Source organism: Triturus cristatus, chromosome 8 (assembly GCF_964204655.1).
Source record: "Triturus cristatus chromosome 8, aTriCri1.1, whole genome shotgun sequence".
NCBI lineage: Eukaryota > Metazoa > Chordata > Amphibia > Caudata > Salamandridae > Triturus > Triturus cristatus.
In genome coordinates, this window is record NC_140591.1 from 364,166,923 (window position 1) to 364,182,039 (window position 15,117).

Consider the following 15,117-nt stretch of genomic DNA (forward strand, 5'->3'; position numbering starts at 1 on the left):
CGCTTGATTCAATTCCCTGCTTCAGTTCCTGCCTCTGGACTGGCAAGAGATAGCGCCAAGGGAGTGCTGGGCTGCTGTCTCCCCTCACTGATCGCGGTGTACTGGCATGCTTTGGCCAGACCCAAGAACCAAGGATGAGGAGGGGGCTGCAAATTGCCCCACATCGCTGTGCCCGCACCCGAAGAGCGTAGTGGGCGTTGTGTCCGCTGCTTGGTGAGCCTGAGAAGAGGGCTCTTGCGGTGAGAAAGGCGAGAGCAGCCTCACCATGAAGCGGAAGACAGGTGGAGGACGCCTGGACGTGGGCAGGGCTCCCGTAAGGAAGGAGAGAGCCCCGCATGCTGCCTCAGCCTGGTGGTGGAAGGAACCTATCACCGTAAAATGAAGGCAGAGCTGCCTTCTGCAGACGACGATGCTGGAGACTCCGCTCCGGGTCCTGCTTCAGTCGTGCAGGAAGCAACGGCGAAGGGATCGTCATTGGAGGTGTGGTGCCTCTACTGGAACCTCCTGGGCCCCGTGACAATGCCGCAGTAACAGCAGGTGAGTGCCTTGGGGGACGGAGTGTCCCGGGCCCCGCTGTGGTGTTCCAGCCCAAGGGACGATTGGCGAGTTGTTCACTTGGGTACTTAGGTAGCACCGACTCTTTCCCTGCATTTTCACAGTTGCACAGCTGCACTGCAAGGCTGCGGGCAGCTGTGCATTTGAGTGATATCAGGAGCATTGAGGGGCCAGCCCAGGACAGGGCCCCCAATTGTGGAAGCACTGACTTGGGGACAGTGACACTGCGAGGGAGGTGATTTGGGCCTCCTACGGATTATCGGCACTACACCTTGAGGTGCTCTAGGACGTTTGTAGGCACGATATTTCCCTACTGTAGTGCACTGCTAAATTCTGCCTAGGTATAATGTTTTATGCGGTGATGGTAAAGGGTGCACCTAATAAGTGATTACTGTGCAATGCTAACGAGGTACCGGCCTAAGATGGGCCTAATGTGATTATGTCTTGCATAACATGCTTTACTAGGAAGTGCTATTATGTTCATCCCTCATGCTTGATGCCTAATGTGGTGTGCTAGATGCACCTTCACCAGTAGTTACTGGTTGGTTTCACTAACTGTGAGTGGTGATATTATGGCAGAGGCCTGATTGGCCCTGTAATGTATATAATCCCCTGTAAAGTCATACCTAGTGCCAGGTGGCACAGTGTATATATGTGATTAGGTTCTAATATGTTTTATGAGTAATACAAAGGCTATTTTTTTTACATAACCTTGTGTGGAGTTTCTTTTGTGGTGTGCCTAGTGTGTCGCTATGTGTGTGTGTGTTTGTGTGTGTGTGTGTGTGCGTGCGTGTGTGTGTGTGTTGCGTGTTTGTGTTGCGTGTGTGTGTGTGTTGCGTGTGTGTTGCGTGTGTGTTGCGCAAAAGCTTTACACATTGCCTCTGGGATAAGCCTGACTGCTCGTGCCAAGCTACCAAGAGGGTGAGCAGGGGTTATCTTAAGGGTGTAACTCCCTTGCCCTGACTAGAGTGGTGGTTTCTGCCTGGCTTAGGCGCATGCCCTAGCCAACGAGAAATCCCATTTCTAACAGTGGGCAATTTTGCGCTGCACCAATAGTAACTGAGTGCATGTTAAAACATAAAGTGTGTTGAATGAAGCAGATGTAACTAGACATTTAAGATTGAGACTATGGTTCGACACAGAGTAATACAATATGTAAATATGGTTGTCAAAGGAAACCCTCTATCCGCCATCTGTGCAGTGTGGACTGTCTGAGTCAGAAACACTGTCAAAATCAATAAACAAAATGGCGAATCTGCACTATATCCAGAGTTTTTTTGTTGAGGCTTAAGAGTTTCTGAAAGCTAACACTTTGAAGACTAGGCTTCCCTCAGGCCTCTCTGCCTCAATATATGTGCTGAACAGCAATGCCTACAGAGCTGTCAGATTGCAGGAGGAGATTGTGGTTTACCCATAATTGATTGTTTTTTGTGTTTTTCTCCTCTTGTAATGTATTTCTAAATTATTTAGCAGTACCAATGGCTTATCAAAAATGTGTGTTGAGTTAATATTTATGTATAGAATTAAAGAAGGGCACCGTTTTTGCATAATTGCTCAGCACATTTACAGTTTCGTGTGCAAAATGATGTGACATTGTTGGAAATTATTAAGGAATTGGTACGTTCATAAGTCAAAATAGGCTTCAGTAAAATCTTGGCGTTCTTTTGTGTCTATCGTTTCCAGTTTAGGAATAATTTTGTAATAGTCACTATTCATGAAAATTGACTTATTACATACTGCTTATGTTTTTAAACCCTTGGTTTTAACATTATTTAAATTTAATTCAATTTTTATTTTTATTTAATGTATTCAGTTAACTCCCAGATAATAAACACATCAAGGTTGAAGGAATGTGACGCAGGGGCTAATGTCCTGATAATTCCCGCAATATTGGCTGTGCTTGAAAATTGATAATGTAAAACCCCTCTCTTTTGGCTTAATGATACCAAACACCAGGCTCAACCCCTAACTTGACGTGAAATGCAGTCTCACAGCCAAAATTGTTGCAGCAGGAAAGCTAAGATTGAAGGCCTCATTGTTGATATTGTTTTAAGCCTTTCCCGGCAATTCTGTGCGAGGAGTGCTCCGTGGTACCTAGCATTATATAAGTATTCAAATACGATTGCAACATGTACCATTCCACCATGCAGGAAAAGAGTGTTTTGGATATCTTTCCAAAGAAAGAAACTTAATGGAGAACAATAGACATTAATAAATCAAGAATTTTATATTTTCTACAAAACAAATCAGGAGAGAGCTCAGTATACTAAAAGTAATGTTTGTATCAGTAAAAGATAGCTTTAAATCATGAATTTCATTAATCTGGCCCTGAAATTATTTTCCACAGATTCTAAACTCTTTCATAGTGACATGTGTATAAAGGTATCTGTTTCAAAGTCTGTTATAAACAGACAATAAAGTTTGAGTAATAGGAACAGACTAAGAGATTGTATATATTTCAAGACAAATGTTATCCTATAACAATATGGGTAGGAAATATCCAAATAGATTCCCACTGCAATTCAACGATTGTCTTTTCTGTAGAGTCTGAAGGCTTGTGCATCGTAGGCTAAAGCACTGGCCATTTAGGACATTTCTACACTAGGTTTTTGAGACAATGCAGAATTATCAAATTCTGATTATTAGCAGCAGAGAGATAGTGTAGGCTGCGTAAAATTGTGTTTCCTAGAAGCAAACATTTTGAGTATGACTGACTAGTTATGCAGGAAGTACATTTTAGGCCATGAAATGAAATGAAGGTATCGTCTGCCTATAACTGACACTGCCAAACAAATCAGGTTTGCCAATAAATTGATCGGTTTTAATCTTAGTGAGAACGAGCTGAGAGAACCAATATTCCTTAAAGAAAAAGACAAGTAGCATATTGTTTTAAACCCTGATCCCATCTAGGAGAATGGGGTTAGAAGCACATTTGTGTAGCTATTATTAACCTGGGGTTCTCTGTGCTATAAATGTTTTAATCACTTTGTATCTTTGCCTGGGGAAAGGGATGCTTTCTCTCAATTCAGGTTGTATGAAACCACAGTCGTTTATACATGGAAACATTTTCAGTAGTTTTACTCCTTAGTAGACCTAAAATTCTTAGGTGTATCACAATCGGTAGGAAGACTTTGCTAACTAAATCGCTCTCTGTTAGACCTGTCAGCCCTTTGGGTGGTCCCTCCTCATCATTATTTATTTTGTCCCACTTTTGCCTCAAACCCTGTTTGAATTTTTCCTTTTTGGGAACCACCAGACTTTTTCGTGTTGCTACAGATTCAGGGAGCCATTTTAGCTACCCCTGAAACTTCTGTCTGAGGGCCTGAAGCACAAAATGGTGGCCTCCTGTGACATCACCAGCATCCACTGGAACCTACCAGCACCTTCCAGAACCTTCCAGGAGATTCCAGAACTGTGTGACAGTTGGAAACCGTTTAGAATGTTGGGAGGATAAGAGAGGCAGTTGGCAGTTGGAGCTGGCAGTTGGCACCTGACTGGTGAAGAGAGAGGAGCACAACAGTGAAGGAGGAAGGAGTGAAGCAGCAGGGGTGGAAACTTGTGCCTGGAGTGGGGTCCATAAACCCACCCTTGATACTTGTCCCTACTGATGGATCCCAGCCTATAGCCCTGTGTGGGAAGAAGTCAGAAGAAACTTATCCTAAGGACCTGGACAGCAGGAACAGGCCTTAGAACCAAGAAAGCAGCAAGATTCTGACCTGAGAACTGGTTTCCCTGGAGTCCGGCGTCGAGTAGCCTGAAGACCTGGAGCCCGAGGTGGAGAAGCGGCGCTGACTGAAGTAGCAGACGTCGTACCCGGAGCCGCCTGAGGTCGTGAGAGGGCGCCGACGGGGGTCGAGAGGAATACCAGAGGTCGAGGAGGAAGTGAACCGAGGTCGAGCGAGCGGCGTCATCGGAGGAGTGAAGTCCGCCCTCCGGAGTCGTCGGAGACCGAGGTAGAGGTGAACCGGAGGTCGGGAGTGAGGATCGCACTCCGGAGTCGCCCGGAACCTGAGAGGAGGAGCACCGGAGGTCGGGGGTGAAGATCGCACCCCGGAGTCGCCGGAAGTCGACATCGAGGCCAGGCCGGCCGACGTCATCGGAGCCGAGAGCGCCATCGGACCGGAGCCGCCCGAAGTCGACATCGTGAAGAGACTGCCTGACGCCGTCGAATCGGAGGTCGAGATCGAACCGAGGCCACCGACATCGGACCGGAACCGCCTGCCGGCGTCGTCAAAGAACTGACATTGTGCCGAGGCCGCCGAGACCGAACCGGAACCGCATCACGGCGTCGACACGACTCCAGCGGCGTCGGAACATCAGAAAAAGGGCAGTAAGTGGAGTAGAGGGCGCCTAAGGCCCTGTGGAGACCTGAGAGACTGCTCTAAGGGGCTAGGGAGGTGCTGAAACCAACCTGACTGTGCCTGGGGTGAACTGGGACTAACCTAGAGAGGTTGTGTGGAGAGAGAAAGCCAGGGCACTGGTATTCCCCCCTTTGATCTACCTCAGTTTAGGCCTCAGCCTTGTCCCAGCCAGGGAGTAGCCTCCCCCCTCAAGCCTTCCACCACCCTACAAGCTGTGCCTGGGCCAAATCAGCCCTTAAGAATTGAGAAGTCAACTGATTATATGAGGGTTGCGGTATACGTTTAATTATTTATTGGGGATACTGTATTTATTGAGTTTTTTACCTATTTATTGCTGCACTATATTTATAGGTCCACAGGACTTGATGGTGTACAATATTTATTGGTACAGTATTTATTGCCTCAAAGTATTTAATTGTCTGTATATATTGCACTTGTATTTATGCCCTGTTATTTATGATCACCCCTATTTATTTCATCAAACAGCCAGTATTTATTTGACCTGCACTATTTAAACTTGTATATTGTGATTGTCTTATTTATTTTTCCAATCAGCAACTAAGAGAAAAAGATAAAGAAAGAATATTTTCATAATTTTTACGGTGTAGAGTCGTTTTTGGAACGGATGCACGCATGGTTCTTGTATGGGTATATTGTATGCTTAGCACTGCGCCTGTTTCCTGACCACTCGAGCCAAGCTACCACAGTGTGTTCGGGGAGTCCACCACCACCCTGCGGAGTGGGAGTGGGCGTTTCCAACACTCTCTATTTATAATAAGGCATATTTTATAGTGTTTTGTAATTGATAAAGTTGGTTTAAAAATCACTTCATATCAAACCCTTTCCTTACATTAGACTGACTACTCTCAAAAGAAGGGAGCTTCTTTAGATCTCTAAAATGCATTGGAATTATAGACCATTCTCAGTGATGGCATCCATCTTCTGGAACAAAATGGCATCCCTATTTGATAGATCCTGTACTTTAACCTTCCTTTCTAATGAAGGCAATGCTTAATTTTCTATGCAGCAATAGGCTATTTCTGTGTGACTTGATTCTGTAAAACCAATGTGGCATTGGTGCCCTTCCCTCTGCAGCTACAACTTGTTACAAATGTAATCTGTTTGGATAATCAAAGCACAATTATTATATTTAATGGTGATGAAATTGTTCTCAGGGTGGTAGTTAAAAGGGGGAATACTTTTTTAACACTGGGTAGGATATCAACAGTTTTGAACAGTCTAAAAATTGCTTGCACTGTGTTATCTGGGCTTGGTTAGCAGTTGTGACATTTTATCAGGCACACTCCCCTTCTATTCTCAATCTGGTCTTTGATGCACAACAAATTTTGTGGTTAAATTGTAATTTATGACTTCATAAGTGGTGGCAATTTTAAATTCTAATGTTCACATTTCACTTGGTACTACAGTAACTTTTTGAGAATGTGCTGGGGTACTAAGTCAAATAGACAGGAGTAAGTTGGTTGTTCCTCAGTAGTGGCCAGTGCTAATGATGGCAAGAATCATAACTTGGTTATGTAGGTATTCACAACCCCTCAAAGTGACTTTTGCCACCATACTTGCACACCTAACATTAGTTTGGAATAAATGTGCAAATAGGGTGCAATTGTGCCCCAAATACGGCCTTGTTTTCAGGGGCATGGCAAAAGGCTTTTCTCCATGTGGAGAAACAAAGGGAGATGGAAATTAAATATGCACGTCACAGATATTGCTGCAGATTCTTTGCACTGCAAATAATCTGCATTAAAACAAGTGCAGGAGTATGCATTGAAATCTATGGCTTGCATACATTTCATTGTGCAAGTCATAGGCCAACAACTATGATGTAGATTTTTCCGAATTTATTGCGAATGGTGTTTCCTCTGCAAGTGATGCTTAGGCATACACTCTTAACACAATCCAGAAACTGTTATTAGAGGGGTTAACATATTCATTAACTAATCCAAAAGTATATCTTTCTCATTTGCAGATCAGTTAAAAAAAAAAGATGATTTTCATTTTCATTTTGAACTTGAGGCTCTTAGTATTGAAGTCCATATTATTAGGGGCCACAGTGTCTCTTTAAGATCTGAAACACCCAGTGTGTCACTTACCTGCTTCTTTGTTCCCTGCTAGCTGTACTCTGAAGATGCAGTTCCCCTTTGCACATCGCCTACAATTGAAAGGACTTGATGATTGGCTTCATAAATCTTTGTTAGCTGGAAGGCCAGGCCCTGCCACTTCAGATAGAGCCTTAGTGACTCGGCTGCTCAAAACTCCAGCATGCAATCTCGGCTGTCTGTTGTCCTGCCTATCAATCTGAAATCTCTTGATGGTTCAGCCCGCGGGCCTTCGATATACTGTGGACCCAGCCCCTTGCGTGCGTGAACCACAATGCACTTTTCCGACATTTTCAATCTGATTCTAGAGTGCATCAAAGTACTACACATCACCCTTTAGCATGCAAGCGATTTGTTGGTAAATTGTGACAAGCTTCCCTTCTTTCCTTACCTTGTTAGACCATGTGACATTCTTCAACTCCGCAGATCATTGCGTTTTTTCTCCAGAGGGATACGCAGTGGTCGGGCGAAGCTTCTTTCGCTCTCCAATGGTTCATTTCATGTCTGATAAATCACCAACAATTTGTGAACCTAAACAGTTTTCTAGCTGCCGTTGCGGCCTCGGTCTTCTGGTGTTCCCCAGGGTTTGAGGCTCAGATTGGCATGGTCTTTGATCGATGAGCCGTCTCCACTGTCTGTCAGGGTGATATTCGTTTTCATTCCATGGGCATGCATGGCGCTCAGCACTGCCATGTGTGAGCAATGAGTTTAGTGGCTAGCTTGGTGCTTACTAACAGATTGCTGTGCTGCTAGTACGGATTTCTCTGCCACAATTGTATTTTAGGAATGACACTGTCATACGTGATGCATGTGTAATGCCCCCCCCAGGGGTCTCATGGCGGCGCGGAACAACATAGCAGACACTGTAAATAAATAACGAGCACTTTGTGGTGCCTTTGAAATTGGGATCCACTGTCTATGGTGTACTTCTCTGACAGCTTAGGAATGCTGTAGGAATATCAACAGTGTATACTTTTTGCAGCAGACTATAAATCCTTTAAATTATAATCGAGTTCTGGTTTTGGGTAGAGTGTTAGCCAGATGGTACATATATAGTAATTATCCACAGATACTAATGAAACAATACATGAATTCCACAAACTGATCTGCCTGCAAGGTTTGGCAATCAAATGTCAGTTCATCGGGATATATGTGAATGAGACTTTGAAACATTCATGCACAACATTTCTATGAGGAGCATTACCTCTGTTCACCAGAGACCCTCACGCTTATAGTGCGGAACTGCAGTCGGCCAGCCCTGGTTTAACCTAATACTGTGAAGTCAACCTCTTTGTTTTACAGGCCACAGATGATGGCAAGACACTTTAGCAACAGCTAGCAGCTTGAGTAATCAGGATTATTGTTCCTTTCAAATTAACACTTTATTTTTGAAGGATTTCTTAGGCAGTACATGCCACATGCAGTGTGCCTAAAAGCATTCCACAAAATGCCCACATACTTAACAGGTTACAATACTAAACCCCTTTCTGTTTACATTGGGCAGTAGAATGTGCATCACTATTTTGGGGTGAGAGTATCTATTTTTAATAATTATATCCTTGTGCACATTTCTTATGTGGTGGGATCAGGTTCGTAGGCTTCTCTTGATTAGAAAAACAGCCTACTTGTTTCTTAATGTAGCAAAATGTTTACAGTAATTTATTAACATAACATTTCATGTGTAAAGCACACGTTCGCCCAGAAGGGTATCTTGGTCCTGAATAACAAATGTTCATTGTTACCTAACTCAATGGTTCTCATTTTATTGACCTCAGAAGGATGAAAGGCTGAGTGAACCCGCCGGGATTTGAACCTTGTGACCATGAGGTCGAACACAGGCCCCTACAGTGGACGCATTAGTCCACTAAGCCGCCAGACCCGGCCTGTGAGACTAGAGATGTATAATCACTCCGGTTCTGGTGCAATCACACTATTCTTTCAATAGAAAATGCCATAAAGGCCCTTTGATCAAATGGTCACATCCTTTATTATGTGTATCGGTTTAGTTTAGATCCACGAGCAACATGAGAGAAGTGTTGTCTTTCTAGCATATCACGTGGCAACACATTCCCCTGTTTGCATCTGGAAACTAGTAGCCATCTGAGATTGTGAAATCATGGAGCTGGGGGCCATTATCCTCTAGGAGCTCCTGACAATACGCGTGCTCGTGCCCAGAGACAACCGAGCTGAAAAGATCATACATTCCTTTGACATGTGACATTTGTGGTGATGTCGACTACCAGATGTGACTTTCTGGTTATGGCTCATTGATATTGGTCCTTGATGGTGGGTTCATCCTGTGGAGATTCTCTCTCTGTTCAGCTGGTGTCCAAGGAATACATTGATCAGGACATACTCCTCTTATATGCCTTTGATAGACAAGTGCACTGGATAATGAGGAAAAGCTGATCAATATAACATGATGAAGGAAATTCACATGGCAGTCCTGTACCAGTGACTGAATGTCTGTTGAGCATGAGAAGGTGGATAAGATGAGACCGACTGTGTGAATTGTTCTAGTCCTCTATGCAAGCAAGATATGACAACAGGTCCTTTAGTGCCCTGGGTCCAAAGAAAAAGCCATTTCCATGGCACTTGGCATCTGCTGTGTACAATGAAATGACCTTGAGTATGATAAGTTCTCCCAACTGTTAAAATATGTCTATGTCTCAATACAAGTAATAATATGTTCAATTTTTGAAGGCAACTGTGATCATAGATTTGGCTGGCCACAATGGTGTATTTAGACGTGGCGTGTGCAAAACTGTTTTAAGTAACGTCACAAAATGTTGTGAAACGTACCTGAAATTATACAACATTTAGTGAAATTAGTTTTGTGGTATCCCGTAAAAAATCAACACGAGAGCATGACTCGCATTCAAAAAGCAAGAACTATGGAAGCAAAGGGACAAGTTTGAGGATCGAATGTCTGTTGCAAGACATTTTCGGCTCAAACTAGTCTTCTCAGGGAAAAAAATTGCACAATTTCTCAGCTGCAAAATGAAGTTGTTTGTTGCTTTTCCTAACCAGAAATTTGTTAATTTTTGGGCTTAGTAAACTATTTTGTACAGGCCTAATTTTCACCTCAAACAAACTGTGACCCAAAGGCGAGAGAAAACATTTCTAGATCGAAATTCAGTTGACTGTTTTTCCATCTCGGAGGCTCCAATAAAAAAGTGATGAGATGCATTTGTGTACATGATGGAATGGCTTGCTTCCCCTTCCATGCAGGGCTTTGACTGGTCTTCCCCTTCACAACACCACATATGTGCCCTTAAGCGCTGTCCCCAACTCTTTGTTTCTAATAACTATACATTGCAGCTCTGTCCGTGAGATGTCCTGAACACTCGCCTCCTCTATGTGCGTATGGTATCACGCATACCTCTCCATTTTGCTTGTCAAGTGTCACTAGCCGTTCCTCCATGCATTTGTAGTGCAATTGGTCCCTTGCCCCACGCACACACTTGATGTTGCTCGCCAGGGGCCGGCTTTAGGGCAGTGCCACTGGTGCGGCTGCACTGGGCACTGTCCTGTGGAGGGGGGGGCGTTGTGACCTCAGGGGGCACTGTGTTTAGCTATTTTTTAGGATAGGAGAGATATGGGGCACTTTTGCAGGTGGTTGTGAGAGAATCCGAGGAGGTGGTCTTGGGACGTGGAGTCGCCAAAAGGGATTGTCGCACCGGGCGCCACCAGCGCTAAAGCTGGCACTGGTTCTCGCCTCCTGCACACATCTATATATCATTAGTCCTTCTACCCCACCGTACGTCTGATACTGTCGGGCCCCTCGCTTTAAATGTCAGATGTCCATTGTTACCTCCTTGTGCATATATGTTTTTTAGCCACAGTCCCGTATATCTCTGATGTCCTCAATGCCCAACTCTTCACCTGTACATGATGTTCATGCCTCCCATCCACACCTGTTTCAGATGCCCTAATTCCAACTCACTGCTATATTGTAATACAGTGGTGTAGCCAGTGTGTTATCAACCCTAGTGCAAGGAAGGAAATGGCCCCCGTAGCCTCTGTTTGAACTGTGAAATACAGCAATAATCAGGGTTCAGTGGGCCCCTGGTGCCACTGCACCTGCTGCACCAATGGAAGCTATGCCGCTGTTATGGTATTTATAAAATGACTTCTCACCTTACCTTACACACACAGTATATATGTCCCGTCCACATACATGTCCATTGCAATATTTTGTATATGTTGGAAAACCATATTCACAGAAACCGATGACAGTTAATCAAATTTATATACAATGTGATCTGTAGAAAGGAAATATTTCCTGAAACATGGTAGATTTTCCAGGCTCATTAACTTAGATATTCACCAGGCCTCTGTTATGGCGTTCTGGATCGTATCTCATGACCGCATGCTCGCTGCCACGGCCCCGGTTTCTCCCAGGGTCATCTTACAACTAACCACAATGAGCATTGGCTGTCAAACACAGAGCCCCGTTGTATTCTTTTCGCCTCTTGCATCTGGTGTCTGCAGCCCTGGTACTGGCTCTTCGGGCTCCTGAAAACAAAGGGAAATATTGAAACGATATTGAAATGCTCTTTCCAGATCTTGCCACGCAGGACGTGTGCGGTGCAGAAAGCAGCCCGGGGAGGTGGCGTGATAGACAGGCTGTCATTGCTGGAAATAAACCCTTCACCCTTCCTCGTGTCATGGCGGATGATCTCATTAAATGCAGTAAAAGCCACTAAAAAGAGGCATCTGGACTTCAGCTGCGCCCCTCTGACGGGGTTAAGTTCACAAACTTGAAATCTCCCTGTCTCCACGACCTGGGCTGGAGTTTCAGCCACCCGACTGGGCTTCTGAGAATTTACACCCACTGCCAGGTTGTTGTAACAGATGTAGCTGTACACACCCTTATGGCCTTGCTGCCGTTCATGTGCACAAAAATAAAAATCAGAGTGCAGTTTATGATGACCTCGGCATCCTTTACTCCCTCTCGCCTATATGGTTTTGTCCTCTTCAGAGTGGGAAATAGTTCTCGTAACTTTACAAAGTGTGTAATAAAATATTACGTTTTGATAAATTGTTTACCCAGTGGTACAGACATCCCCACTCCATAGAGACACTCTTGCTCTGTTTCAGGAGTCCCTTGCCCAGTGGTGCAGGCTAAGCCTCCTGGAGGTGTTTTGTTTATTTTTGCAGTTTCATATAGCGCTGCACAAAGTGATCAGAGCGCTTTACATGAGCACCAGTGTTATCAAACAAGGTAAGATTCATTTAGACAGAGATTGTGATTTGCCCAAATTCACAGGATGTTGAGCCGGTGCCGGGAGTCAAATCTGGTTCTCTTTTTACATAGTCGGCAGCTCTGGTCGTAACGCCAAATCCTCTTCCCCACTGTTCTCTTGCTCAGACCATTGTCCCTCCCACAGACACCAGAGAAACTGCTGTGCTGTCAAGCTCTTTGAGAGCTATTCCATACACTGTGTCAAAGATGACACAATTCAGCCATTTTTAAGTGAAAAAATTGAAATATTCAATAGATAGCCTTATAAGTCTGTGATATGTCTGTCCGGTGGCATCCATTAGAGATTTTAGTGCTTAGAGTGGGTGAACTACTTTACTATTAGCACCGTGGCGTATGGAGAAGCACAAAGAAACCTGCCCGAACCAAGAGTCTAGAGGAATGCTGCATGGTGGAGGGAGACCAGCGGTGGCCAGGGTCTGAGAGAAAGCCTAACTTTCCTGACAAGAAATATCTGGTTGACATCACTTCCCCAAAGAGAATGACATCATGAAGGAAGGTGTCTGACATACCTTTGAATATTAACATGCTTTATTGGTTCACCTGCCTACAATAGTGGAGCTCTTTAAAACTAAGAGTTCACTCAAGTAGAAGATGGTTGCCGGTGATACATGAATAAGGTGCTGCAGCCTTCAATCAACTTGGTGGACACTTATGAAGAAGACCACATGAGGTCGAGAAACTCCAGACGAGAGCAGGATCCTCACTCATGGATGCCTTTTCTTAGTTCTCTTGATAATGGTCTTGCCATAGGCAACGTCCTTTGGAGTAGTAATCTATTGTTGATGGGTCTAAGAAGGCTCAGCAGTTTCATACGTAAATGGCTCAATCCTTCCATGAATAAGCTGAAAAAAATGAAGATTTGTTTTGTAAACAGGTCCTCTTCTTGTGCCAGCCACCGTCTGTGTCCAGAGTTGGGTTCATGCTTATAAAGCTTCTTACTGTGGGAATGTCTGTTTCTTCTGCAGAATTCTGCCCACAATGATATTACTGGACAGTACAAGTCCTTCGTCCTCTATGGTTGTTGCCAACATGGTGGAACCCTTCTGTTTCTGGCACAATGATGTAAGGCATTGGCGCAAAGAATGGTGTGCTTTTATGCTGGCTTGGCTAGTCTATATCTTGGGTTAAGCTTTTAAAAACCTTCTTTCTATCGAATGTTGTGGCAATGATGTATCGCGCAGCTAGGTGAACACTGCATTTCAGATATTTCGGTCAGCGTCAGTCACTGTTGTGATGGGAAATAGGCAGTCAAATAATACAATGAGTAAACTTTAGCAAGTCTCAATAGGTTTCCCATCATCCCCTCAGAGCCCTCTTCATCAGTATGCTGGAAAAGTGCATACATTGGCAGGAAGATGACTTAAGCTCTGAGGAAGAACAATCCCACATTGTAGAGAAGATGATCCTTCTGACCCATCCTTTTATATGGGACCCAGGCATGAAATATATGTACAGGAAGCTCAAATAAGACCAGGACAGACTATGGCCTCTGTTCAGACCCTGCATGTCTGCTCATTCTCAAACTTAAGTAAGCATACAGACCATATATGGTGTCTTTTCAATAGTTATTTCAAAGAGCCATAAAACAACAGCACTCCATTGCTCACAAAGTCTTCAGCATCTTAACAGAATGGTTGCACATGACCGCTAACACACTCTGGTTGTTTCCCATTTATTAATTTATTGGCAGATTCATGCGGCGCGAATCAGACCTCAAAGGTGACCGGCTGCTAGACACAGAAGTTGACAACATTCAAACCCTTCTAAATCAGACAATTCAGCCCACACCTAGATTGATCGCTCTGGGAGAGGGTTACTTCAATCATTTAGTCTTTGAAAATCCCACACCCACCAGACATTCCTTGTTAATCTTGACAGTCCATCTGCCCTCAAAGCGTACCGTGCTACCTTGCAATTGTGATTCTACGTGCCACTCTCCTCAATTGCATCGATTGTGCTTTTTCTTTTCTCTTTTGTTTTCTGTTTTGGTTTGCTTTTTTATTTGCTATTAGCAGCCAAAAGTGTCCGATACAGCTGCACTGTTCCATCGATGCTTATATACCGCGATGCATTGTTCTGTTCTAAAGTTAAAAAACTTAATAAAGAACATTTTTTTAAAATAACAGTTCATCTTAAAGCCATGAATGATTAGTAAACCTGCTGTCTGTGATTTTCCTCATTAATACTTACCACAGGATAGAAGGTAGTCCATCTTTCGCAGGCAAGAGGAGTGGCCTCGGCATTAGGACCCTCACAGACAGGTCAATTACCTAAAAAAACATGCAGTGAAAGAAAAACATAATTTCATAAGAATTATGAGTCTAACTCAACCAACAAGCTTGTGAGTGAGGCACCCTGTGACGCACATCTTAATTTGCCGGCTCAATAAACTCAGCCAAAATGGCGCTCACCAACGTGTTTTCCTGTAAAACGCCTCGAGAATGTTAATCCCCACATCTCTGCCTTACAGAGCGCCAGTGAGTTTTGTTTAAAACTTGTGTGATCAGAGACGCCTGAACTCATTCTCGACTGAATGATTGTTGACAGCCAGCGCTAAAAACATAGTGTTTTCCAACACATTCTCTGGGTGTTAAATTGCAGGGCTGTGAGTGGTGGGTCTCTGCCATGATGACATCATAGCTGTGGTAATTAAACATAACAAGTCACAGTCAAGCTACGTTCATTGCCTTGAACATAACTGGGCATAGAAATTTAGATCTTGGAAGTCCTTGAAAAATTCGAGCACAGTAATTTGGGTCTTGTATTTCCACTCGAGCGGTCATATTTTCCTGGCCCTTTAGGAGTATGCGGATCT

General features: G+C 44.0%; 1 protein-coding gene and 1 long non-coding RNA gene across 7 annotated transcripts in view; one reads left to right on the plus strand and one right to left on the minus strand.

Moving 5' to 3' along the window:
* NBEA (neurobeachin) overlaps positions 1 to 15,117 on the plus strand; it is a 1,788,010-nt gene that overhangs the window by 761,609 nt on the left and 1,011,284 nt on the right. The window lies entirely within an intron of this gene.
* The window catches only part of LOC146802134 (uncharacterized), a 54,277-nt gene that overhangs the window by 2,654 nt on the left and 36,506 nt on the right, over positions 1 to 15,117 (minus strand). The window contains exon 2 of the long non-coding RNA XR_014967701.1: positions 14,493 to 14,572. This is a non-coding gene — a long non-coding RNA (uncharacterized LOC146802134). The remainder of the gene's footprint in view (positions 1 to 14,492; positions 14,573 to 15,117) is intronic.